Source organism: Prionailurus bengalensis, chromosome C1, assembly GCF_016509475.1.
Source record: "Prionailurus bengalensis isolate Pbe53 chromosome C1, Fcat_Pben_1.1_paternal_pri, whole genome shotgun sequence".
Taxonomy (NCBI): Eukaryota; Metazoa; Chordata; class Mammalia; order Carnivora; family Felidae; genus Prionailurus; species Prionailurus bengalensis.
In genome coordinates, this window is record NC_057345.1 from 2,977,369 (window position 1) to 3,001,849 (window position 24,481).

A 24,481-nucleotide genomic window follows, 5' to 3' on the forward strand; every position below is an offset into this window, starting at 1 on the left:
TGACACTGGCAGATGCCTTTATGCTGAGATGGTCACACAGAACTGCTTCTGTGTAAATGGGATGGTCGGTGGGTACCTGTCTGCCCAGGAGCCGACTTCGGGGCCCTGTCTTGTGCTGCATGAGACACACCCACACATCTGTAGTAGCAGGTCCTGACGGTTTTGTTTCCACGCTCATTACATGGCTGATTAGTAATTTGGACTGAACTAAAATTAACTCACAGTTCCCAGAGCCCAGCACAGCCTGTCCCCACCGAGGTCTTGCTCACTGGACAGGTAGGTGGTGAGAGGATAAGTCAACCATCGACGGGGAGCAGGGCGGGGGTGGGGGGAGAAAGCATCCTTCCTTCCTTCATTCCGTGCACTGATATGGATAATGCTGGGCTGACACAGCTTTCATTGGGACTCCCCGGATGGTGTAGCAGACCCGTCCCATCCATGCGGTCTAAGAGGGGCTAGGTCTCCATCTAGGGTTCTCCCTCCTGCCCCCACCCCAAGGCCATCAGACGACGCAGGCAGCTCAACAGTGGTCACCTGCCACAAGAGAGAGAAAACCCAACCTCCTTTAGGAGAAAACAAAGTCTGGCCAACGGGCCCACGAGATAGGCTGTGCTGGACATGGGAAAGCCAAGGTCAAGCATCCCCCACCCCCAAAGTGATGGGCTGAGCAGGAGACCTTGCTGACTTCTCAGCGAATACTGTGTTTGCCTGAGTCCAAGGCCATCCACCAGGGGTTCTGCCAGCGGATGTCTATTGATGGGGTCGTCTAGAGAGCCACATCCTGATTCCAGGACAGGAGACGGGGTCTCTGCGAGCTCCATTTTATGGTTCCTGCAAGGCAGGTGGGTAGGCTTTTCCTGTCATCTGTCCCCCAAGCCTCTGTTTCGGGCTGGTTTGTGGCTGCCTCTCTTTTTCCCCGGGGACCTGGGGGTGGGGGCCTTGGAGCTCTGCTGGTGGGCGTCTTAGCTCCTGGCAAACAAAACTCCACCTCCTATTTTAATGAGGAAAACAGTGGTGTGGAAGGAGCTTGGAGTATGTAAACTTGTCTTTGGTTCATGGAGAAGGGCAGGCTTGTTCCTAAAACCCCAGAGGGGAAGCCCTTCTATGCTTTCCTTCTGGATTTTCCACAAATACCCCCAGGCTAAGCTTGGTTCCATCCCAACAGATTTCGCTGCAGCGCCCGTGTCCCCAGAGCTGAGAAAGCCCTATGGCCCCAGGAAGAAGCCAAGTCCCTGCAGGGCCAATGAGTGAATTCTGGTCCTTGAGAAGATGTCCCTTCTCTCCTTCAGTCCAGGGGCCTCGCCTGTTAGATGTGAGCACCTACAGTTAACGCCTCTCTTCCCAGGAGACAGACACACCCCAACCTAATGATGAAGGGCTCAGAATTGCACGATAATGGCTTTCCAGCAGCACAAAGACCCAACTGGCTCCTGAGCATAAGTGAGGGATGGGGCAGGGTCTTCAGGGAGTTTAGATGGGCACAGCTTCCCAAGGTGAAGGGGAGGGCTTAAAAGGCACCCACATCCACAGCAGGACCCACACATGGCCGGATGCTGACGTACGAAGGGGTGAGGGACACACCTTCAGACCCTGATTCATAACCTGTGGGCTCAGCAGTGACTGTATGACCGTCAGCTGGCAGAGGACGGAAAAGACAGCAGCACAGAGATTTTGGGCGGGGGCTCAGTGTTCGCATGGGATCAAGGACGGAAATTCAAGGAGGATGGAGAACCCAGCGCCTCTACCTTAATTATCGCCCTGGGGACCCCAAGGCCAAAGACAGATATCTGCTCACTTTCATCCAGGGATGGAAGCCAGATCCTAAAAGATCAGTTGGAAGGATGCTCTTGAATGGCTCACTAATGATAGTTCTTGAAGCTGTGTTTGCTTAGAAGACTTGTCTGGTCAGGCCACTGGTATGGCCAGGAGAGCTCTGGGGGAGGGAGACAGGGCAGTGCCGTCCCCCAAATAGGTCATTGGCTCCTTTAAGCTGCGAGGACCTGGCATCAGGATCCTTCAAGCTGAGACTCAGAACCTCCTCCAGGTGGCTGGGTCCTAAGGATCACCAAAGACTGCTGGGTGAAACAGAAAACTCTAATGGGTTTGTTTCATTGCTTGCTTCTGTTTTGTTCTGTTTTATTCACCAGGAACAGAAGGCATTTCACTCCCCCCCTTCAGGCATGGGGTGATTTAACCCCCCTTTGCTTGCTCCCACATCCCGTCCATCCAGGCAGCTCTGAGATGCTCCACAGTCTGCCCCATTTTGCAGACAGATGTGGGGTCACCGGTGCCTTTGTGTTGACCATGGCAAGCTAGCACCCACGTCTGAGGCAGTATGTGGCCGTCCCTCTCCGCGGGGGTGTTTGCCAGATGAGCGAACTGGGAGAGGGTTATCAGACTTTTTCTCAGCATTAGCATGAGGACATCAAGGAACCACCTTGGGGGCGGGAGCAAGACAGAGAGACCCTTCTAAGGTGACCCTGAAGCCTGGAGGAGGACTAAGGAAGAAGCAGGCACATCCCACCACATGGACACCCTCCTGTGGGCTGTTTCTCGACAGGCAGGGTCTGTTTCTCGTCTGGCAGGGTCACAGACGAGAAAGGATCCTCCTCGAACACCACAGAATGAAGGGGTCCCGAAGGAAGAATCAGGAAATAGGATCCTGGGGTCCAGGGGCACTGGGCCAGCCTGGGGTTTCTGTGCCTCGTGGGTCTTTGAGGACACCTGCCTTTCAGGGCAAATGGATTAACTATGCCTGTGTTTACTTCGTTTATTCAAAACGTGGACTGATGGGGCTCAGAACACACTATTCCAAATATGGCAGCTTGGCAAATGGGTTGTTGTAAGCTGAAGGAACTTGAGAAATGGCAGGTGTGGGAAGGAGCCCCTGACCTGTCCCCGAAGCAGCTCACGACCCTCCTGCGAGAGGTGACCTCGCTGTGCCCAGAGGAAAGGAGCATCCTTATCTCTGAAAAGATGGGGAGGTGCTGAAAGGCGTCTGAACACACAGCCTGTGCTGAGTTTGCCCCAGTTTACCGCCCTGAGCTCGCACCCCTTTGTCCGGTGACTTTCCACTCTTTGTCAGACCTGCTATGAAAAGGCTCAGGTTCAACCCCATAGCCGTGTTTCATTTCCTTACGAAGGCTTTTGACGGAGGCTGTCGTATCCCAGAATCCTTATATGAGATACGTTTGTGTGTTTTTCTTTTATAAATTGCTTTTTAATTTTTTAATGTTTATTTAAAATTGTTTTTTAATATTTATTTATTTTTGACAGAGAGAGACAGAGCATGAGTGGGGAGGGGCAGAGACAGGGGGAGACACAGAATCCGAAGCAGGCTCCGGGCTCCGAGCTGTCAGCACAGAGCCCGACGTAGGGCTTGAACTCATGGACTGTGAGATCATGACCTGAGCCAAAGTTGGCCGCTTAACCAACTGAGCCACTCAGGTGCCCCTTTTTAATGTTTATTTTTGAGAGAGAGAAACAGACAGAGCATGAGCGGGGGAGAAGCAGAGAGAGAGGGAGACACAGAATCCGAAGCAGGCTCCAGGCTCCGAACTGTCGGCACAGAGCCCGACGCGGAATTTGAACCCACAAACTGTGAGATCATGACCTGAGCTGAAGTCGGAGGCTTAACCGACTGAGCCACATTTGTGTGTTTTTCTCTGGGTAATCTGCTTTTTGTCACAGCACTGGCTAAGAACCTCAAAGGGTAGGAGGAAAGGGATTTTTTCCTCCCCTACAGGACTGTGTATTTCCCCTTCATTGGTGGTTTGTTTTAACAAATGATGGCGGTGCTGTGTGCACACTACAGCTTGCGTGGACCACCACCGCAGTGCACAGACGGGGCGGGGCACACAGCCCGTGTCTAATGCGCTCAAGCTTGGCTGTCTGGCTGTGCGTCTACGGCTCAGCTCCTTGCTTAGCTGAGGGACTGTGGGAAAGTCGCTCAATTTCTCTGTGGCTCTGTGAGCCCATCTGCAACAAGAGGGCAACAATAACTTTCATTTTGCCTGAGGGCGGGGGTGGTACTGGGAGGTGCTGGGAATCGATACGTACAAAGCCCACAGATCCAGGCTTGTTACTACTAAGTATAGACCCTTGATCATTGCCCCAAATTGGGGAAAGTTCAATTAATTATTTTACACATAACAGAAGCATGCATGCCAAGTACAAAATGATTCTGACGCTTGTTTAAACCGGTAAGTCAGGCTCTATGGGACCGTGATGTGATGATGGGGGTAGAGGCCTCTGCAGGGGTCGGGCGGGGGGGAGGTGTTGGGGGTTCTGCAGTGGTAAAGGGATGAGCTCAAATCTGAACACAAGACGGAAGGTGGGATTTCTAGCCAAGGAGCAGGACTGGGGGAGGCAGCAGGTGCAAATTACTGAGAGGGCAGGAAAATTCTTCACTACACTGACCCAGCGGGACTCTTGCTGAAAGCAGGCCAGGGGATGAGGGGTTGCTTACATAGAGAGAGTCATCAGATGCTGAGGCAAGGGTTGTGGCTAAACCAACCTGATGGGATTCTCGCTCCAGCTGGGTGGTGGGTAGCCAGACATGGAAATCCGTAAGTCCAGGCCCAGCTGGGAGGCGGAGACAGCCGTCCCGACTACTGTCTGGTCATAACCAAGCTCTGTTCAGGCAGCAGGAACCAAATCTGAACAGTTACCTTTCAGAGCACTGAAATCAGGGCGATGGCGATCGGTTTACTTTGTAACCAGTGATTCCTGGGCACCTGCTGGGCGCCTCTCACTGCCCTGAGCTCACCCTCATTTGCTTTGCAACCAATGATTCTCATTACTTCGCAACCAATGGTTCTGGAGCCCCCGCTGGGTGCCACCCACAGCCGTGAGCTCATTCTTGCCTCACGCACTAACTGTTTGTTCCTCTCCCAGCCCTGGGAGGTACAGGCTGAGCAGCGATGCCTGGGATCCGGAGGCCTGGGGGTCAACCAGAATCGGGAAAGATCCTGGGCCAAGATTGTCCTGATGCAGGGTCTTGATGGCTGGGCAGCTCTGCCTCATCAGACGGGAGGATGAGTCTCCAGAGGCCTTACAGATCCCAGGACCTGCAGTTCTGAGGCCCGCTGTAGGTAAACAGCCTTCTCAGATCCAATCCTTTGGCAAATACTGGACTGCACAAAGCACTTTGAACAGCATCTTCTAGCCTTTAAAATGCTGACGTCCGCTGGGAGCCAGGCGTGGGATGCCAGGTTCCCAGGTGAATCTGACTACAGAATAATATTTTTTATGGGATCGTCTCACCAGTTTCCAGTGCAGCCCTGCTGGGAAGACTGCCTGGATGCTCTCAGAGGCCCTCTGCGGTTATAACATCTCCCTGACCTGCTAATTGCACAAGACTGAGTATCACCTGGCACTTACGAAAATACGCTTAGAGAAGGAGTAAAGGAATATCACCCTTCCTCCCCCCATCGGTGGCAAGGAGGGTAAAATATACTGCCCCCTGCTCCCCGAGTCTGCATCAGGGCAGACGGGCCCTGCAAAGCCACTATCTCATGTCAGGTGGCGGAGATCTGTCATCGCTGCCTTTCCAAACTTTCCGCCGGGCCTCTGCATTCCGGCTTGAAAAATCGTCCCGTGTTAATTGTCAGAGGCTGTCTCCCTCCTCTTCCCCCAGGACAAGGGCTGTTGCTTTCTCTTCATTGCGACAGTTGTCAAAAAGAAAGACAGCTCTCCCCCAGATGGTTGATGCCGTTTCTTGGCCCGGAGTGTTTCGTCTACGAGAAGAGCTCAAAGCCATTGGCACTGGGATCTCGGTGAGAGAATCTGCTCGAGATTTTCAAGATGGAAAGAGGTCCAGCATTTTGGCAGGGGCCTGATGATGTAAATCCAGAAGGGGCCTCCGAACCTTTCCAGCTGTGCTCAAGACGGGAAGCTACCTACTGTTCCTTGCACCCTTGAAGGCTAACAGCACCCCCGATGTGGGTGTGTAGGAGCTTCTGGAGACTGCAGCCCTTCCCGTTCACACTGGCGTCTGCCCTGCCCTGCCCTGTAGATGCTTGAATCCTCTGATGGAGAGCTTCTTTCAGGGGGAGCAGGTGCGTCTGACAACTGGTGCAGTGCTTCTCAGTCGTAGTTTGTCTTGGGAAACGGGTGATGTCATATCAGCCACCAGGGAAAACGTAGGACCTTACAAATATATATACGGGCCACAGACACAAGCAGGCAATTCACAAACACAAACACACAACTAGGAAGTCAGTGTGGAAAAATGTCTATGTCGATACTAAAAAATGCAAATGAGGGGCACCCGGGTGGCTCAGTGGGTTGAGCGTCTGACTTTGGCTCAGGTCATGATCTCACAATTCGTGAGTTCGAGCCCCACGTCAGGCTCTGAGCTGTCAGCTCAGGAACCTGCTTCAGATTCTGTGTCTCCTTCTCTCTCTGTCCCTCCTCCTCTCATTCTCTCTCTCTCTCTCTCAAAAATAAACATTAAAAAATAAAATAAATAAAAATTAAAAATGCAAACGAAACAATACAATATGTGTGTGCATGGGTATGTTTGGGTTTGCCTATCAAACTAGAAGGAGCCATGTACATTTTGAGAAGCCAGTTAGTGCAATGGTGAGTCTTAGTCATTGCTAGTGGCTACGTGAACTGATGTTTTGAGCAATATTTTTCAACCCTTTTAGAAAGCCCTGTGAAAGAAATAGTTAACACGTCACAGACACCAGGTCCAAATTTAAGTGCCACAGACACGCTGGCATGGTGGCCAATGCAGTGGCTCTCCTGGCAGGTGCGTTATAATCTTCATCTCGTTTTCTGAGGAGAGAAACAGAAAGAGAAAGCGTTCAAGCGACTGGCCTATGGTTGTGCAGCTAGTGAGTGAGAGACGCAGAATTCGAACTCAAGACACGTCCCCCACCTCTCTCACTCTCCCACCCTACATGACTTACTCGTTTGTTCTGTGCCTGTGAAGGATCCTGGGTACACTCTCCCATGATGGCTTTGACAGGAAGATGCTTACTAGTTTGTTTATGGTGGTGAAGACTTGAAAACAAGTACATGGGATAATACACTGACGCTTAAAAATAGTGTTTAGGATTTCAGGTTATAGCTGTCAAAGGGAATGCAAACACATTTATCTTCAGGGCCTACTTAAATCCTACCAAAAGGAGGTTCGGTGGAAATTTTTAGCAACACCCAAGATCACAAGGACAATGAGCACAGAAAAGGAAATGGAAACATGGGTTTGGATGCTGAGAAGCAGAAAGACAAGTGTTTATAGACTGGGCTGTCCAAGAAAGGAGAGTCCAATCAATGGTACATAAAACACAGAAAACAGAAAAAATTCAAACCTAAAGGAAAACATGCAAACATAGAGCACCCCCCGTGGGCTCAGGACTCAATGCACCTGTACCATGGATGCAGACATGGGGCCCGACCTCTCCCTCCACCAGACATGCCTCCCCCCACTCAGTGCACTGGGCCAGGTGGGAGGCTAGAGGTTTACTCTCTGGAGAGGCTAAAACAGAGGGGCACTGAAAACGTGAGGATTAGACGGAGATTTCCTCCTGGTTGACTCTCAGCATCCTGGTGATCAGACTTCTCCTTCCAGGGAGGAGACGGGGAGGGTCTTCTCTGGGAAATCTCAGCAGCCCAAGAGAAAAGAGCTGAGACACAAACAGCAGAGTCTCCCCAGTGACATTCCAGGCAGGTGGCCCTAGTCGACTAGTGCCACCATCTGTTGGTATCTCTGATCAACTTTTTAGGGCCCTTCTATTAAACTTGAACAAGCTTTCGGGACACCTGGGTGGCACAGGTGGTTAAGAATCTGACTCTTGATTTGGGGTCAGGTCATGACCTTGTGATCAAGAGTTCAAGTCCCCATCAGGCTCTGTGCTGACAGTGTGGAACATGCTTGGGATTCTCTCTCTCTCTCTCTCTCTCTCTCTCAAAATAAATAAATAAAAAAACATTTTTTACTAATCTGAGCAAACCTTCAATAATTGCCAAATATTTGAAGAAGTCTTGTAACGTAGACAGATACCAAACAAGCAAACAGAACCCCAGAGAGAAAATAACTATGGAGGAAGAGGAAAACCAAAGCCAAATAAACAAGAAGCATGCCAAAAACATCCTCAGACTTAGAAGAGAAGATGTGTCATCTATTTAAAATTTTTTTAATGTTTATTTATTTTTGAGAGACAGAGAGAGACAGAGTGTAAGCCGGGGAGAGGCAAAGAGAGAGGGAGACACAGAATCCAAAGCAGCCTCCAGGCTCCAAGCTGTCAGCACAGAGCCTGATATGGGGCTCAAACTCACGAACCACGAGATCATGACCTGAGCCAAAGTCGATGCTTAACTGACTGAGCCACCCCGGTGCCCCAAGATGTTTCATCTATTCAACAAGAACAGAATGCCATTAAAAAGGAACACTTACAAAACCAACCAACCACCACCACTAACAACAACAAAAAACAGTTGGGGGGTATTAAAAAGATAATGACAAACTTTAACAACTCAGAATAAAGGTTCTAAGATAAAGCTGAGGAAATATCTCAGAAAGTAGCAAAATGACAAAGTGATTTAAAAAAAGATTAAAAAATTAGAGAATTAACCAAAAAAAAAAAAAAAAAGGAGGAGCAGGAGGAGAAGTTGGAGAGACCATGGATGGGATTGGGACAGGGGAGTAAATCATCAAAGAATAGTAGAGATAAGTGGTCATGACAGTAATCCTGGGTCCTTCAAGCTACTCCAAGCATGTTTACTGAACTCAAGCATCGCATATTTACTCATGTAATTCTAATAAAAACTCCTGAGGTAGACATTATTTTTCTCCTATCTTATAAACCAAGACAATAAAGCACAGAGAGGCCAGAAGATTGATTACCCAAGGTTACCCAGCTGGTAAATGGCAGAGCGGGGATTCGAACCCAGGCAGGTGGCAGGCTGGCTCTCTGGTCCAAGACCCAACTACGTCACTAGACTGCCTCTCAGTAAAACAGCTTCATAAAATCCAAGAAATATTTCAAGTTTGTTCTCCAGACCTGACGTTTCCAAATTGAAAAGACTGTTTGGGTGTCAGGCACAATGGATAAAATACTGTGCATACTAAGACATAAAACTGTAGCATCGTGGAACTTCGGAACCCTGGGGACAAAGCAGAAACCCTAAAAGCTGAGAGAAAGATGAAAGAGAACACATTTCCTATAAGATCAAGAATCGGAATGACATCTGACTTCTTCTTAAGAGCCATGCTGGAAACAAGGAGAAAATGGAATAATGCAATGCCTTCCGTTCTGAGGCAAAAGGAGTCAGAAGGGCAGTCTATACTCGGCCAAGTGGTCAAGTGTGGATGTTGATGTTGAGTAAGGACATTTTGGATACACCTGGCCCCATGCACCTGTTTCCTGGAACCCAAGGGAGTCAACCAGAGGGAGGAAGCCCTGGCATCAGAGAAAGGGGGTGCACAGGAAAGTTAGGTCCCTAGGGTCATGGGGAAGGAGACTCTGACAGTCGTGTATCAGAACAATGTCTAGAGCAGAGCAGGTTGGGAGACTGGGAGGGATGCCACCAAGATGAAGTTCCTCAGATGCATTTGAGTGAACTAAGAAGGGACTCCAGTGAGAGTCAGTTTCTACAAGATTAGCGAAAGGTAGGGGGACAAATGAAACAAACCCAGAGCCAACACCCAAGACGGTCAACTATGTTGAGAATACACAGTTATTCAAGGAAAAGACAGATGACGTCACAGTGCCCACTGAATCAAAGCCGCCTGTTAACCTCCATGTTTGCGCGTGTACGGACTCTTAACCACCGAATGTGGATCTGGTCAGATGGTGACTCCCTCCTTATCCTCACGGTGGGGTAATGGGAGGGGGTGAGGGGTGGGCGTGTGTGGGGGTGAGGACGGTCAGAGTGTTAAGCATCCCTTGTCCTCAGTGGCAGGCCAGCAGATAATGACTGAGACTGAAAACCAATGGGCATCAATGGGTTATGTATGAACCCAGGGGGAAGGATGGAAAGAAATGGAAAAGAAGAAATGGGGGAGCAGTAACCTCTGGGGAAGGGAAGAGGCAGGAGTTGGATCCAGCTCTACTCATTTTTCTAATAAATCTTGCAGACACAGTTGATTCTACAACTATGCGCCCAGGTAACTGGTTACAAGAAAAACTCAGTAAGAGAAATGATGGTGGATGGGAATGCTGTTTGGAAGGAGGACAACTGAGAACCACGTGGTTTGGGTGAAGTGTAGGGTCCCAGCGACGCGAGGAATACAGCAAGCAAACGACAAACAAACCAGAGAAAAGACTCGAGGGAGGAGCATCAAGCATTGAGGTGGTTGGTCAGAGAGGGGGATGTCTTAAAGGGTCGTCTTTCAAGTGTTTCCAGCATTTTCCGCCATGGGGTGACGTCCCCCATGGTAACGGGACGTGGAGGGGAGAAGAGCCGCCCCTGTGCAGTGATGGTCCCCGCTCACCAGTAGTCTGGGGTCATGGAGTAAACGCGGTCTCTGTTCTGCTGGGAGCTGGGTTCACCCTCCTCTTCATGATGTTTGATGACACCCATGGCAACTTAGGAATGACAGGCAGTAGACAGAGTGAGAAGAGCTGGCAAAGGAAAACAGCCGTCTCCATGAATCCAAGGGGAGTGGTGGGGGACACTGTCCGTGCTGATGGCACCTGGCTGGTGAGCACCTCTCCAATCCACGCTCCCTCCACCCCGTGCTGCCTCTGGACATCACAGGCACCGGACCACAAACCGTTCTCCTGTGCTGCTCCCACACACATCTCTGCTGTGTGGACCGCTTTGGTCCCCCTCCTCTCTCCCCTTCACACTTCGTCCGGGACTGTGAAGGACACCCCACAACAGAGGGTCCCAGGACCCCCACCATCATTCTCACAGGTGTGAAATCGCTGTCTCCCCCTGGGAGCTTCCTGGGGGCTCCTGTATAAGGCCACACACATGGGGGACACTCAGCAAAGGAGCAGATCCTATCTCAGAACGAAGCAGGGGATGGAGGGTTTCTCGAGGTGAATCTGGAGGAAGACAATGGCTCCAGCAGGGGCTGGAACAGCTCACACACTCTTGTGAGTGAAGTGGTGAACATCTCTTCCCAACTCCATGTTTGAATGACGTCTCGTCAGCAGCTTGGATCTCGTCATGGCAGGGATATTACACAAGGTAATCAGTACACATTGTGAGGAAGCTCCCAAGCCTCCTGGAGAGCTGGACATTAATAATTTACTCCCGGGGCGCCTGGGTGGCTCAGTAGGTCGAGCGTCTGAGTTTGGCTCAGGTCATGATCTCACGGTTCGTGGGTGTGAGCCCCACATCAGGCTCTGTGCTGCCAGCTTGGAGCCTGGAGCCTGGAGCCTGCTTCGGATTCTGTGTCTCCCTCTCTCTCTGCCCCTCCCCTGCTCATGCCCTGTCTCTCTCTCTCTCTCTTTGTCAAAAATAAACATTAAAAATTTTTTTAAAAAAGAATTTACTCCCACAATACCGCAGATGGGTACCCAGGTCCTTGTTGGCCAAGAGCACTTTTTCCTAGAAGCAATCAATAGCCCAGTGATGCTGGTAATGGCCACACCATTCATTCCAAGAGCATCCCAGAGATGGGGCTCAGGCACCTGCAAGGACTTTTCCATTTGGGAAGTGTTAAGAGCCTTTATGATCTGAGAAGATTGCAAAGTCAGGGCTCTCTACCTCCAGACGACTCTGGCTCTCGCCTCTGAGGTTTTCAGAGATTTTAGTCACAACCAAGGAGAGGGCAGACAGCAGTGTGGGGCCCCCAACCACGGTCCAGCTCAGTGGCAGGGACCAAGGGAGCCTTCCACAGCAGACTTTGGAATTCTTGGAGAACAGGTTTAAGCGTTGTCATATTTCAGAATTTCTGCGTGTGCCTGGAAGGCAGTGGCAGATCACAGGCTATCCCTCTCTGCACCCCGTTGCCTGGTTTAAAAATAAAAAATGCAGTAAATGAGTCCTGGGTCTATCTGCCAGCATGGGTGTAATAAAGATTGATACTTTGCAGGAGGCTTCATCTCGGAATGCAAATATCGTTTCCATGAATCAAAACCTCAGCAGGTGATAAAAAGAAAGTCATTGTACAGTGCCAGGCCCTCTGGGTAACACTGGGTTTCTGAGTCATAAGTCAACGGGTTCTATGAGGTTCTGTGGGCTTCTAGGGCTCCTTCAGGGCCTCTGAGGTCCCCGGTAAGGCAGCCTACAGGCTTTTGAACCCCAGAATGGATGGAGTGACTGGGTCTCTCAAAGACTGCTCCTTCCAGAGACAGGGTTCCACCGTAAGATAAGCTATCATTTCTTCATTCTGTTCAGCCGACACACATGGACCTCGCTTTTGCCTACACCTCGTGCTGGCTGCAGCCACAGCCCCCGGGTGATTCGAAACCTCGAGCAGCTTCATGAGATGGGTGTGCTCCAGCCCGCACAGGACGAGATGCAGGTTTTGAAGCTGGAGGGCGCTTCGCGGAACTTCCCTCCAGGCCACCCTCGCTTCCCTCACCCGCCTCCAGACCTACTCTGCTTTCTGGCCCTCACAGTGCTGCCCTCACCCCTGCCTCAGGGACGTGGGATGTGTTCTTTCCTTAGAAGCTCTTTTCTGTACAGCTTCACAGACTCGGCTCTGAGCAGAGCCCTGGGTTACACTCCCGTGTCACACTGTTCACGGCACCTGCTCCCTGCCCCTGCTTCCTCGGCACAGACCCCGTCACCCACACTGCACCTTCCCCAGACCTGCTGCAAGGAGAGCTAAGGCACCATGTGTGACTCTGACCATCGCCTCTACCAATTACTACGATGTCATCGCCAACGCCCTGGTCTTCCTGACCAGGGCAACTGGGGGTCTTGTCTCGTGAGCGTGGAATCCTCACCTCCACTTGGTCAACCTCCCACTCTGTTTGCTTTGCCTCACTTCTGTCCTAGCGCAACTTCTCACCCCCAATTGTTCATCACTCCATAAGATCGTGGGAGACCTGGGCACGGTCCCCTAAATTAAATGACTGTTCGTATTCTACATCTACCAACAGACCCTGATAACTTACCCCCGATCTCATTAAATGGGGTTCCCTCGGGTCAGTATTGCCAGCTAAACGGTGGGAAGCATCTCTCTTTGGGGTTCCAGGTTCTGTGGGTCTGTGATGCCAGCCTGTCCCCTCCCGGGAGGTTGGTCCCTCCAGAGAAGCAGAGGGGACCCTAGCTTCCTGTTTTGCTAGATGATGCTTTTCAGAATTGGTGGGTAAACCATCAAAAAGGGAGTTTAATAGTGAAGAGACAAACCACCAAAAAGAAAGAAAGAAAGAAAGAAAGAAAGAAAGAAAGAGAAAAAAAATGGGGGAAAATGTTTCACAAGTCGCTTCACAGAAGATGTGCAAATGGCCAACAGCACACGTAGCAGGAACATCGTTTGTCATAAAAAGATGCAAATTTAAACAATGAAATATTTAAGTCGTAAGGAAACACAAAGCGTTAATTTGAAAAATCCCAGAAATCCCAAACTTCGGCAAGACTAAAGAGAAAGAGAACAGCGTTGCAGGTGGTAGGTAAAACAGTACAAACACTGGAAAGCCGAGGTGTCCCCCAAAGCTAGTACACATTTACCCTGGGATTCAGTGGTTCTCCTTCTAGGTATTTACCCAAGAGAAATGAAAATAAATATTTAGAAATCCCAACCCGTACATGAATGTTCGTGGCAGCCAAATTCATACCCAAACAGGAAGCTATCCACACGCCTACCCACAGGAGGATGGGCCAATTCTACTTCTGTGCAGAAGAATGCTTCTCAACAGTGCAAGTTAACAACCCAGAGACGCAACCTAGGGAGGGCACAGACCCGATGCTGAGAAAACGGGGCACCAGGGCACACACTGTGTGGTTCTGCCCGCTTGAAGTTCTGGAACAGGCAGAACTACCCTATCTGGGCATTAAGATCAGGGTCGTGGCTGCCTGTGGGTGTGGAGGACTTTCCTGGTGGGAGAGACGTTCTCCAGTGTGACTGGAGTGCTGTATTCACGATGCACATGGATATATGTCAAAAGGCATCCAAGGAGACACTTAAAATCTTGGCACTTCAGTGCACGTGAATTCTGTGTGTGTGTGTGTGTGTGTGTGTGTGTGTGTGTGTTGTGGGGGGAACAATCAGGGTCTCCAGGCCCTGATTTCCCTTGTGCAAAACTCAGGCAACTTCACTGATCAGCACAGTTTGGACGAGTGCATTTGCTGTGGACAGAATTACCCGCCGTTCCTTACCCCTCCTCTGCACCCGGGCCCTCGTGAGGCAGCGAGGCTCAGCCCGAGTGACCGGGAAATACGTGCACCTCTGAGATCGCTTGACTGCTTGTTACCCAGCAGCAGCTGGCCGATGCACTCCCCTCCCTTGGCTACCATTGAGTGTCCCCCCAAACATCATTTCCTAGCAGAGTCTTACTTCCACTGTCTCATGGTTATTGCGAATGCCGCACCCCCATCCCAGACTGCCAGGATCGCCATCAGACTTTCTATTGTTTATCACGTAGAATCAACCTAGTACTTTAGCCTGCTCCACTTCAGCAGCCCCCAGCAACCCCCATCCTCTCTGCGCCCCAATATTTCCCTACATCTCACAGCCAGGTGTAGACCCGACCTACCCAGCACCCAGCTCCTGACAGGATTCCTGCCCTCCCCCCACCAGCGTGCCCAGAGGCCACACACAGAGTTAGAAGCAGAGCATCCCTGTGGATATGGAAGCAGAGAGTGGGGTTCATCAAGGGGGTCAGGACGTGTCACCCCAAAATAGGCCACTTTGGCCCAAGATTACTTTGCGTCAAAGGGCTTTGAGCTCCTGAAGTCCCGTTTCTCCCTAAAAGGAAAGCTTCCCAAAAGAAGCATCACTATTAATCCCACCCCCAGGGGCAGGTGCAATCTCTTCTTCTGGACTCTTGTAGCTCTCACCCATTTTCCTAAGGGCTCATTTACCTCTCAAACAAAGTAACTGGTGTTTCCATTAGTGTCCCCCACCCCAAAGTCATTTGTTCTCCCAGAAGTGTCCCTCTGCCCCTGCCATCCCCCAGTAACATGTATATAATCTCTCAAATATTATTTTGGTGATGCCCCTGTCCATGTAGAACTAAAAATTAATAAGTGTGCATGCCTTTTCTCCCACCACTCTGCTGCCGGTTTTAATTCACAGCCCTCAGGCACATAACTTAAGAGGGTAGAGGACAGGACTTTCCTCTCTCACAGCCACCTATATACTGAGAAGTCAGATGGTGGAAGCAGGAGAGATTAGAAGATGTAAGATTTAGAAGCAGAGCCCAAAGGGTTTTCTTTTGTTTTGTTGTAAATAGTTCTGGGTCCGACTAAAACACCTTGCTTCCGCGTCTCACTTCCCAGGGGAGACCGGATGACTGGAAACGCCCTGCCTGGGCTCCCCCTCGCTCCTCCCATGGCTCGCGGAAGCCCAGACCTGTGATTCATAAGGACGCGGTGCTTAATGAGGCTGGAGGCGCTAAGGATCCGCACTTGAACTGTCGGCACAGAGGGAGAGCCCGCGGCCGGCGGCAGAGATGGCAACCGCTGTTCAGGCCATCAATATTAGTTAAATTTAATAGTAAGGTCTTATTGACTATAAGAGTCTTAATTATCAGGAAGAATGACCCTGTCTGTTAACAGCAGAAAAATGATCAAAACCGAAACCACATAAACTTAAATTGTTTGCTTGTCCTTTTATAAATAAGATTAATTGGTTAAATGGAGCCTATAGGTTAAAAGGGATAAGTGGCAGTTTGGGTTTTTTCTTTTCTTTTTTTTTCCTGACAATTGCCTTCTTAGCACTCTCAGACTTATGCTCCGGAGGTTTGATGGGGAACATTCATCAAAGAGTGTTATTGCTACTATGTTTTAATGCGACTCTTCTCTGATTCTCTCCCACCTCTGTGCTTTGTCTGGGAGGAGGTTAACAGGCCTCCCGGCTGTCGGAAGGATGTTCTCAGGGGGTGGGTGTTACTGAAGTCTCCCTGGGAAGCCAGCCCAGGCACACGTGCCTGCATGCACACACACACGCACACTCACAGGTGTGCGTGCGTGTGTGTGTGCATGTGTGTGTGTATGTGCTCCTGCCCTACCCTGCTCTTGTCCGCGGCCAGCACTGCTGGTACCTGGAAAGATTGAATGCTGGCTGAGCCACATCCCTGCAGATGTCCCAGGGGACGCAGAGGACACAGAACCCATTTCCCAGGCTGATTTCTGTTAGAAAGTCTGCGTCCTGCCTCAGTACATTCTCCTCTGCTAACAGAGGACTTAACTGTCTCTGTTCTTGAGTGCGCTCTTTGGGTGGCTGGGTGGGTTCCCCCTCCTTCCTCCTATCTCCCCCCTCCCTTTATTCCTTTCCCACCTTGAGCGGACAGTTACCCTCTCCAGTCTTAAGGACGTGATGGACCATCAGGGAGCAGACTTTTGTCCGCACTCTCGTCTCAGGGTGAACGACCACTTCTAGGAAAACTGGTGACTCTTGCACGTCGATGAGAACCTGTCACATGTCCAAATGGTGTGGGAAGTACACATGAACAGAGAAGCAGAGGCCACTGGAGGGCACATCTGCAGTGATGGCTGGACATCATTCAGAGTCAGACCCATGATTCCTCAGAGCCTAGGAAGTGGGAAGCCAGAGGCGCTGTGGGCTGCACTGCGCCCCCCAGTTCACCTGCTGGAGTTCTAACCCTCCGTAAGTCAGAGTGTGACTGTTTTTGGAGATGGACAGGACTTTTGCAGAGGGGGCTCCTAATCCAAGAGGACTGGTGTCCTTATAAGAAGAAGAGGGGGGCACAGACAGGCACGGAGGGACAATTGTGTGAGGACACAGAAGATGGCCATCTACACACCAAGGACAGAGCCTCAGGAGGACCCAGCCCCACCCACACCTGGATTTGGGCCTCCAGCCTCCAGACTGTTGGGGAATAAATGTCTGCCCTGCAGGTGCCCAGGCCGGGGTGTTTTGTTATGGCCACTCTGGCAGACTAACCCGATGTGTCCCTTCCGCTCTGCTCAGGACCAGGGAGGAAGCAGGTGGGGTCCTGCCCAGTTCTTACCCTTCAAGGACGTTCTGCTCCAGTCCTAACTTGCGTGGCATTTTTAAGGCATAGAAAACATTCCTGCCCCTAAATCAAAGCCTTATATTTCAAAGGAAATTTAATAAAGCATGCTTTTGCAGCCTCATGGAAATGTGTGCTATGCAAACAGTGAAGATCCTTGTCTGAAAGTAATTCTCTCCTGGCTCCTTTGGCCACCAAGGGAATGAAATCAAAAGATCGGCAGTGGTTCCAAGCTCATCGCTTGTCAAAGCGAGGCGAACCTCAAAGCTGCCGACTTTTGTGTCCCGAGCTAAATTTAGCTAATCACACCTCCGAGTTCTGTTCTCCATCCAGGACCCCTGGCATCCCCAGTGAAAGGATTAGCGGTGGTGACAGCAGTAATGATAGTTTGTGCTTTTCGCTTCTTGCTTCAGACAGTTTTCAAAGGACTCTGCCATCGTGACTTCATTCACGCCAGCTGAGGCGGCACGGGGCGGGGGGCGGGGGGAGGATGCTGTGCGGTTTCACGAACCGCAGGACAGACAGATGGAAAGGTGCACGTGCAGACACGTGCACAGCATCAGCCTGTGTGAGGCACGCCCTCTGTCCTCCAAGACTTGCTGAGGACACAGGGTGAGCTACCACCCTCGTGGAAAGTTCTGGAGAAATGAAATGTGTCACCTTCCTTTGTCTTGGTGGTTCCAAAGTTGCCGGATGTGGGGTGACTTGGGACACTGCTCCTTACCGGAGCAGCTCACGGGTGATGCCCAGCGGTCTGCTGCCAGTAAGGACCATGGACAACGCTGTCTCATGAGCATTCCCGGGAGAGCCCGCCCACCTGGGACAACTGAAGGCAGAGAGACACAGGACCTTCCCGAGGACCCAGGACACGATTTCTTATCTGAGCGGGGTGGCACAAAGTGACCCACAGTGGCTTTATAGGGAGGGGGTTGGGAGGGTGGAGAGGCATCTGCTCCCCTGCTTTACTGTGGGGGGATTTTTACAGGAAAATCTCTTCCCTCCTGACGTTTCCATGGTGACAGGTGGAAGTGACACTCCAGTATGACCTCTACCTCTCGTCTTTACGTCACTTGTTCATCATTAATATCGTTTCTGCAGTGGCTCCGAATAGAGGTGGGAGAAATGGGATCTTTAAGGCTCCTCCCCCTGCCGCACCCCTGCCCCGGGCACCTCAGCTCCTAGGATGCGGACGTGAGTCATGGTTCCAGATATATTAATATCTGTGAGTCTGCAGTGACTCGCACAGGGGCTGTCTACGAGGGGCGGCCCAGCCATCCGCCGGCTCTCACCCCTGCTCAGCCTTCCTGGGTTCCAGAGAGGTTCTGGGCGTGTCAGGATGACAAGGGGCTGCACCCCTCCCTGGGAAGCTCTCAGACCGTAGAGCAGAGGAAGGGCTCCTGGCAACAGTGTCATCACGATTCTGTGTCTGCCCGGAGCCCCAGAACATGCCTCTGAAGGCCCACCCGGCCGGCCTCGCTGCCCCCCACGCCCTCTGCAGCCACGCCAGCCCCTCCCCACTGCTCAGTGTGCTCCCTCACCCCTGCACGGCCTTGTGGTCAGCTCTCTGTCGTCCCCCAGACTTCGGTTAGATGCTCTCTCCTCAATGACCACGATGCAGCTCAGGCCACCGCACTGGAGCACACGGACTGGGTGGCTCACACAGCACAGCTCACCCCTCGCAGCCCTGGAGGCCGACGGCCAAAATCGGGGCGTCGGCAGGATTGGGTCCTCCTGGGCCTCTCTCCTTGGTGTGTGGACGACTGTCCTCTCCCTGTGTCCTGATCTCCTCTTTGTATGAAGACACGAGTCCTACTGGTCTAGGACCTGCCCCTAAGGCCTCATTTCACCTTAATTATGTATTTAATAATTTAATAATATTTAATAATTTAATAATAATAACGCATGATTCAATCCATAACAACCACCCCGTCCATAGATGAATGGCTGGCTCTGCTCTGGGCACACCAGGTGAGCCCCTGTGTCCCTCATCCCAGACCTGCCATGTGACTCCCTCATGAGCCTTCCTCTTCCTGCTACAGGGTGGCTGCCCCCTCCTCTTAGGCAAACTAACATCCCTTAGAGGTGAGGGAGGGGGTGTGTTTGCAGAGTGGAAATGCCAGCAGGACGGGTTCTGCTCATTCTAAAGGGTCAGGGGCACCAGCTTCTGTCTCCAGGCAGCCTGAAAATGATCAGAAGTTCTGCGGGGCTCAGCTGGTTGAGCGTCCAACTTTGGCTTAGGTCATGATCTCGAGGTTTGTGGGTTCAAGCCCCGCGTCGGGCTCTGTGCTGACAGCTCGGAGCCTGGAGCCTGCTTCAGATTCTGTCTTCCTCTCTCTGTTCCTCCCCCACTCGTGCTCTGTCTCTCTCCCTCTGTCTCTCAAAAGCAACAACTAAAACACACAAAAAAAAATTAAAAAAAAGAAGTCACACCAGGCTCATTGTTGAGGCCTGGCCTGACTCTTCAGCAGCGGCCAGTGGACCCTGAAGAGGCCGCTGTGGTCCAGTCTCCCCTCTGACAGGTTCTTCCCTCCAGACGGTGGATCCTCCCAAAATGTGACCCAGGTCTCCACAGTGGCCACTGAGAACACTTGTCTCTGCAACACCTGACTCTCCAGGTCTTGGATATCTGTGTGTACCTGTCTCTGAACAGTTGCAGACCCAGGAGCTGGGGCACAGCTCAGCAACCTCCGGTCTGCCCCCTGCTCCTGCATCCCAGCTCCGTCACCTGCCACGTGGCCGTGCTACAATGTCATCCCTCCTGTGGCCAGTGGCATCCAGGGTAGTTTTCTGGGTCAGCCTTGCTTGCCTCTGACAAGAGTCTCCCAAGGATCTGCTGCTGAGCTGGGATGTGCCCTCACTCATATCCTGGTGGATGCCACTGTCCCTTGTCAGAGAGCAGGCAGTTGTGATTTTGTATGGTGCATTCGCTGGGTGTAATGGAGAGAGAGAGAGAGAGAGAGAGAGAGAGAGAGAGTTCACAGGCCTGGGAGAACCACATGCCTGCTGTGTGGTCCTGAGCGTGTCCCTTGCAAGCCTGGTTCCCATCTTCCAATGGGGATGCACTCATTCTGGTAGCTTAACCATTAAGAAATGGATACCCAGCAGGCCCTTAATGTGATGAAGCACTGCCCCCATTGTTAAGGGAGGCTGAGGCTGAGTCCACACGGGGGTCCAGGAGCCAAGCCGCAGGGAGACGGGGAAGTCAGGGAGGTCTGGGCCTGCGTCATAGAGCCCCTGGAACACGCAGATCAGTGAAGGCTGGTATCTGGTGGCCTCGGGCCACAGAGTACCTGCTTCTCACCTTCTCCAACTTCAGACTCATTTCAAAGGGTGGAAATGAGCCAGGAACTTGGGACAAATTGTTAAAAATAGGGATTCATTTTTATTTACTTAAAAAAATTTTATATTTATTAATTTTTGAAAGAGAGAGACAGAGCACAAGCAGTGATGAGGTGGAGACAGAGGGGGACACAGAATTGGAAGCAGGCTCCAGGCTCTGAGCTGTCAGCACAGAGCCCGACGCAGGGCTTGAACCCACCAACCGCAAGATCATGACCAGACCCAAAGTCGGACGCTCAACCGACTGAGCCACCCAGGTGCCCTGGGATTCATTTTTAAAAATGCAGAACAATAGAAACCCATCTAGCATGTTTTATGGGTGAATACACACTGTGAAGACAATTTAGGACTGCATTTTCCTCTTTTCCCCCTTTCAGACCTCCTGCTGGGCAGATACAGTTTCTTCTTTTCTGCCCTGTCTCCTGGTTCTCTCGTCATAGTTTCTACTTCCTGTTATCGTTTCTTTAGTGATGACTGACTTTAAATCATAACACGCCTATTCACAAAGCTGGATGACATTTAATGGTATGTCTGCGTGTCACCAAGAAGACTTCAGTTCAAAACCTTCTTCGTTCCCAACCTCCTGTTTTTGGTGGCTAATATTTCAGTGCCATCTGGTTTTCAACCTTCTGCTCTGTTTTTTTTTTTTAAATATATCCTTGTTTATTTGGAATTAACCCATGTGTTCACAACTCTATTTGCATAGGTTTTCTGGCATCTTTACTGGCTCTTGTTGGGTTTGATTTCCTACTTGCTGGGGTGCATCCTTTCACACCTTTTTCAAAAAGGCTTGCTGAATGGCAAACAGGGGACAGTAAACTCTTTGGGTCTGTCTGAAACTGTCAAAAGGGTAGATTAACAGGCTACAGACCTTCTAGGTTAAGAGTTGTTTTCTTCAGTATTTAAAAACTTACTGTGTTGAATTCCATCCTTTGTGCTGTGGGTAAGATGTCTGCTCTGCGTTTTACTATGGTTATTTTGTTCTTCTCCTACCTCTTTCCTCTGGTGGAGTTTAGGGTTTTTGCTTGCCCATGTGTGGCATTCTGTGGATTCCACGATTTTCTCTTGGTCGGTGGGCTTCAATAGGTTTACTACAAAGTGTCCCCATGTGGATGTGTTTATTTTGCACAGGGCTTTTTTTTTTTTTTTTTTGGTTTCATTAATCTAAGTGCTCACATCTTTCTGCACTCTTGAAAAGCTGGCAGCATGTTTTCTCCCTTTCATGTATTTTTAGACAGATGCACAAGTTTGCTGTCCTGTCCTCCTGGTCCGAGCAAATCGCCACTCCCTGTCGGCTGCCGACTCAGCCATCCCCACCACCCTCCTGCCCCGTGCACCTGCCGGCTGTGCCTGGTCTGCTAGGTCCCTCTCCAGAAGGGACATCTGGCCTGTGACAAGTCTGCCAGCTCTGATTTTCACATGCTTTCTTGGTCCTTGCCTGCTTCTCATACCTTCTGGAAACGTAAAACTGTTTTAAAATCTCACTCATCGTTTTTATTACCCCTTCCTCCTGAGGGGCTGACTTTGTCCTTGTTGGATCTGCCAGTTCTGGTCTTGGGTCAGGTGCTTCTTTTCGTGGGGGGTGTTCTTTTTTTGTGTGTTTATATTTGAGAGTGAGAGAGACAGTGCCACTGGGGGAGGGGCAGAGAGAGAGGGAGACAGAGTCTGAAGCAGGTTCCAGGCTCTGAGCTGTCAGCACACAGCCCGACGCGGGGCTCGAACCTGCGAACCATGAGATGAGATCATGACCTGAGCCGAAGTTGGACGCTCAACCGACGGAGCCCCCCAGGGGCCCCATCTTGGAGGGTGCCCTTGTGGGCCTCCTGACTTCTCCCCCTGCGTCCACCCACCATTTTCCCTACTGGCTGTGGATCCATCGGCGATCTGCTCAGGTCCGAGTGCCCACTCTCAGACTGGCACGCTGCTGGAGCTGGTGTCCAACCCAGACCTGGACAATGGCTGGAGGTCTCTGAGCAGGGCTTTCTTCCTCCAGCCAGGCCCCTCTGACCCACCGGGGCCGCCCCTGGATCGTTGGCTGTGTGACAGTAACGAAGACCTTGCTTGCTCCATTCCAAACAGAAAGTTCTAATCCTTTCCCCACCTGGGTTCCTGCCACAGACACAAGGGTGAGTGTTAAAGCCACACCCTGTTCGGCCAGTGTGGGGTCCTCATTTTCCTGGCCACAGCTGCTTCGAGCGGAGCTGCTCTCGTGTCCCCACAGGACGAGCACTTCGATGCTCCCCGTGAGTGTCCAGTGCTCGGCCTGGGGCGCTGGTTCCCGGCCCCGGTGAGGCACTCGGGTCACACTCTGCCTGGTTCCCTCCGGGTTCCTTCATCTCCGACCTGTGATTTTCCTTTCTGGTTTCGGGCCCTGACTGACACTCGGCAGTTGTTTCACTACGGTTAACCTGTGAATACACAGCCTCCCTGTCTCTTCTAGTGCTGCGCCCACGAGTGGCAACAGTGAGGCCTCTCATAGTCTCACGAAAGAGGGAAATGCTCCCCGGAAAATAGTGCTTCTCACCGTGGGCCCTCATGGGGGCTTCCTCAGGTCAGAATCTGTGTTAAGAAGATCAGACCACGGGGTCCGGAATCCCCCTCCTGGGAATATATCCCGACGAAACGATGTCATTGTCTCGAACGCATAGCTGCACATCTGTGCTCCCTGCAACATTATTCACAACAGCCGAGATGTGGGAGCCCCCCAAGCATCCATCGATGGATGCATGAAGGATAAAGGAAATGTGGTGTGAGTGTGTGTGTGTGTGTGTGTGTGTGTGTGTGTGGAATATTATTCAGCCATAAAAATGAAGGAAATCCTGCCACTTGTAACAACATGGATGGGCCTTGAGGACATCATGCTAAGCAAACTAAGACGGAGAAAGACAGACATCGCAGGATATGATGCGCACGTGGGATCTACAAAAGCCGGACCGGTGAAAACAGAGCCGAGTGGTGGTTACCGGGGGCCGGGGGATGGGGGAAACGGGGAGATGTTGGTCAAACGGTTACATTTCTGGTCATAGGATGAGTAGTTCAGGTCCCTAATGCGCAGCATGGTGATTGCAGTCGATAATGCTGTGTTACACGCTCAGAAGTAGCTGAGAGAGTAGATCTTAAATGTTCTCACTGCAAGAGAAGAAGGTGATTGTGTGACTGGCTCACCTGACTGTGGTAATCGGCCCACAGCACACACGTGTATCCGTGCCCACGCTGTGCGCCTTGACCTTATGTGGTGTTACGTGTCAGTTACAGCTCAGTAAAGCCAGGGGAAAGAATATTTGTTAGCACAGCCAGATACTCAGTGTCTGTCATTTGTCACCAGTGTGTTCGGAGGGCAGATAAGAAAGGTATCCCCACTGCGGGTTTACGCGTGTGCACATCCTTATATATTCAAACGTAACGTGCATGTGGACGGAATTCTGCAATGGCTTCTCCCCAGTTCGGCAACGTCTTCCTTGGGGCTCTATGATCGTGTGTGACTCAGTCCTACCCCCCACCCCCGCATCTGTGCAAATGCAGCTGCTGAGATTTGATTATAAACATCTGTTTGTTTCCTAAACCTTGTAAGCTGCTTGGAAACAGGGCACACAAAACGCCCTTTCCACTTGAACAGAACTGAATTTGCCCAACATGTGGGGGCTCCTCTCGGAAAAGATCCCGAATCTAGGCTGACGATCCGACCAGCCCAGAGAATGGGGCTGGCACTGTCCACTTGGAAGCTGTGTCTTGAGGTCTTTCGTGAGCCCCCTCCCGTAGCCCAGGTTGAGTCCCTTCCCGGCTGGCCGGCATTCCCCTCCCCACAATCAGCCTCTGCCGTCATGGAAACCACTTCCAAGAAAGTGGTGCATGTCCTCTGGGGGGAGTTCCCAAAGACCAGACCTCCTGCCTGCGCCATGGTGGGCAGCTTTCTTCCGGGTCCCCTCCCCCGCCCGGGGGAGCGTTTTGCTGGAATTGTTCTGGCACAGCCCCAGGGAAGTGTACCACCTGGAAGCAGCCTCCTGGAGCCGGGGTCTCCACCACAGGAGGCGGCACAGGGTGTGGCTTGCTCTGAGCTGCAAGCTGGCACAGCCTGCCAGGCCCCAGACGCT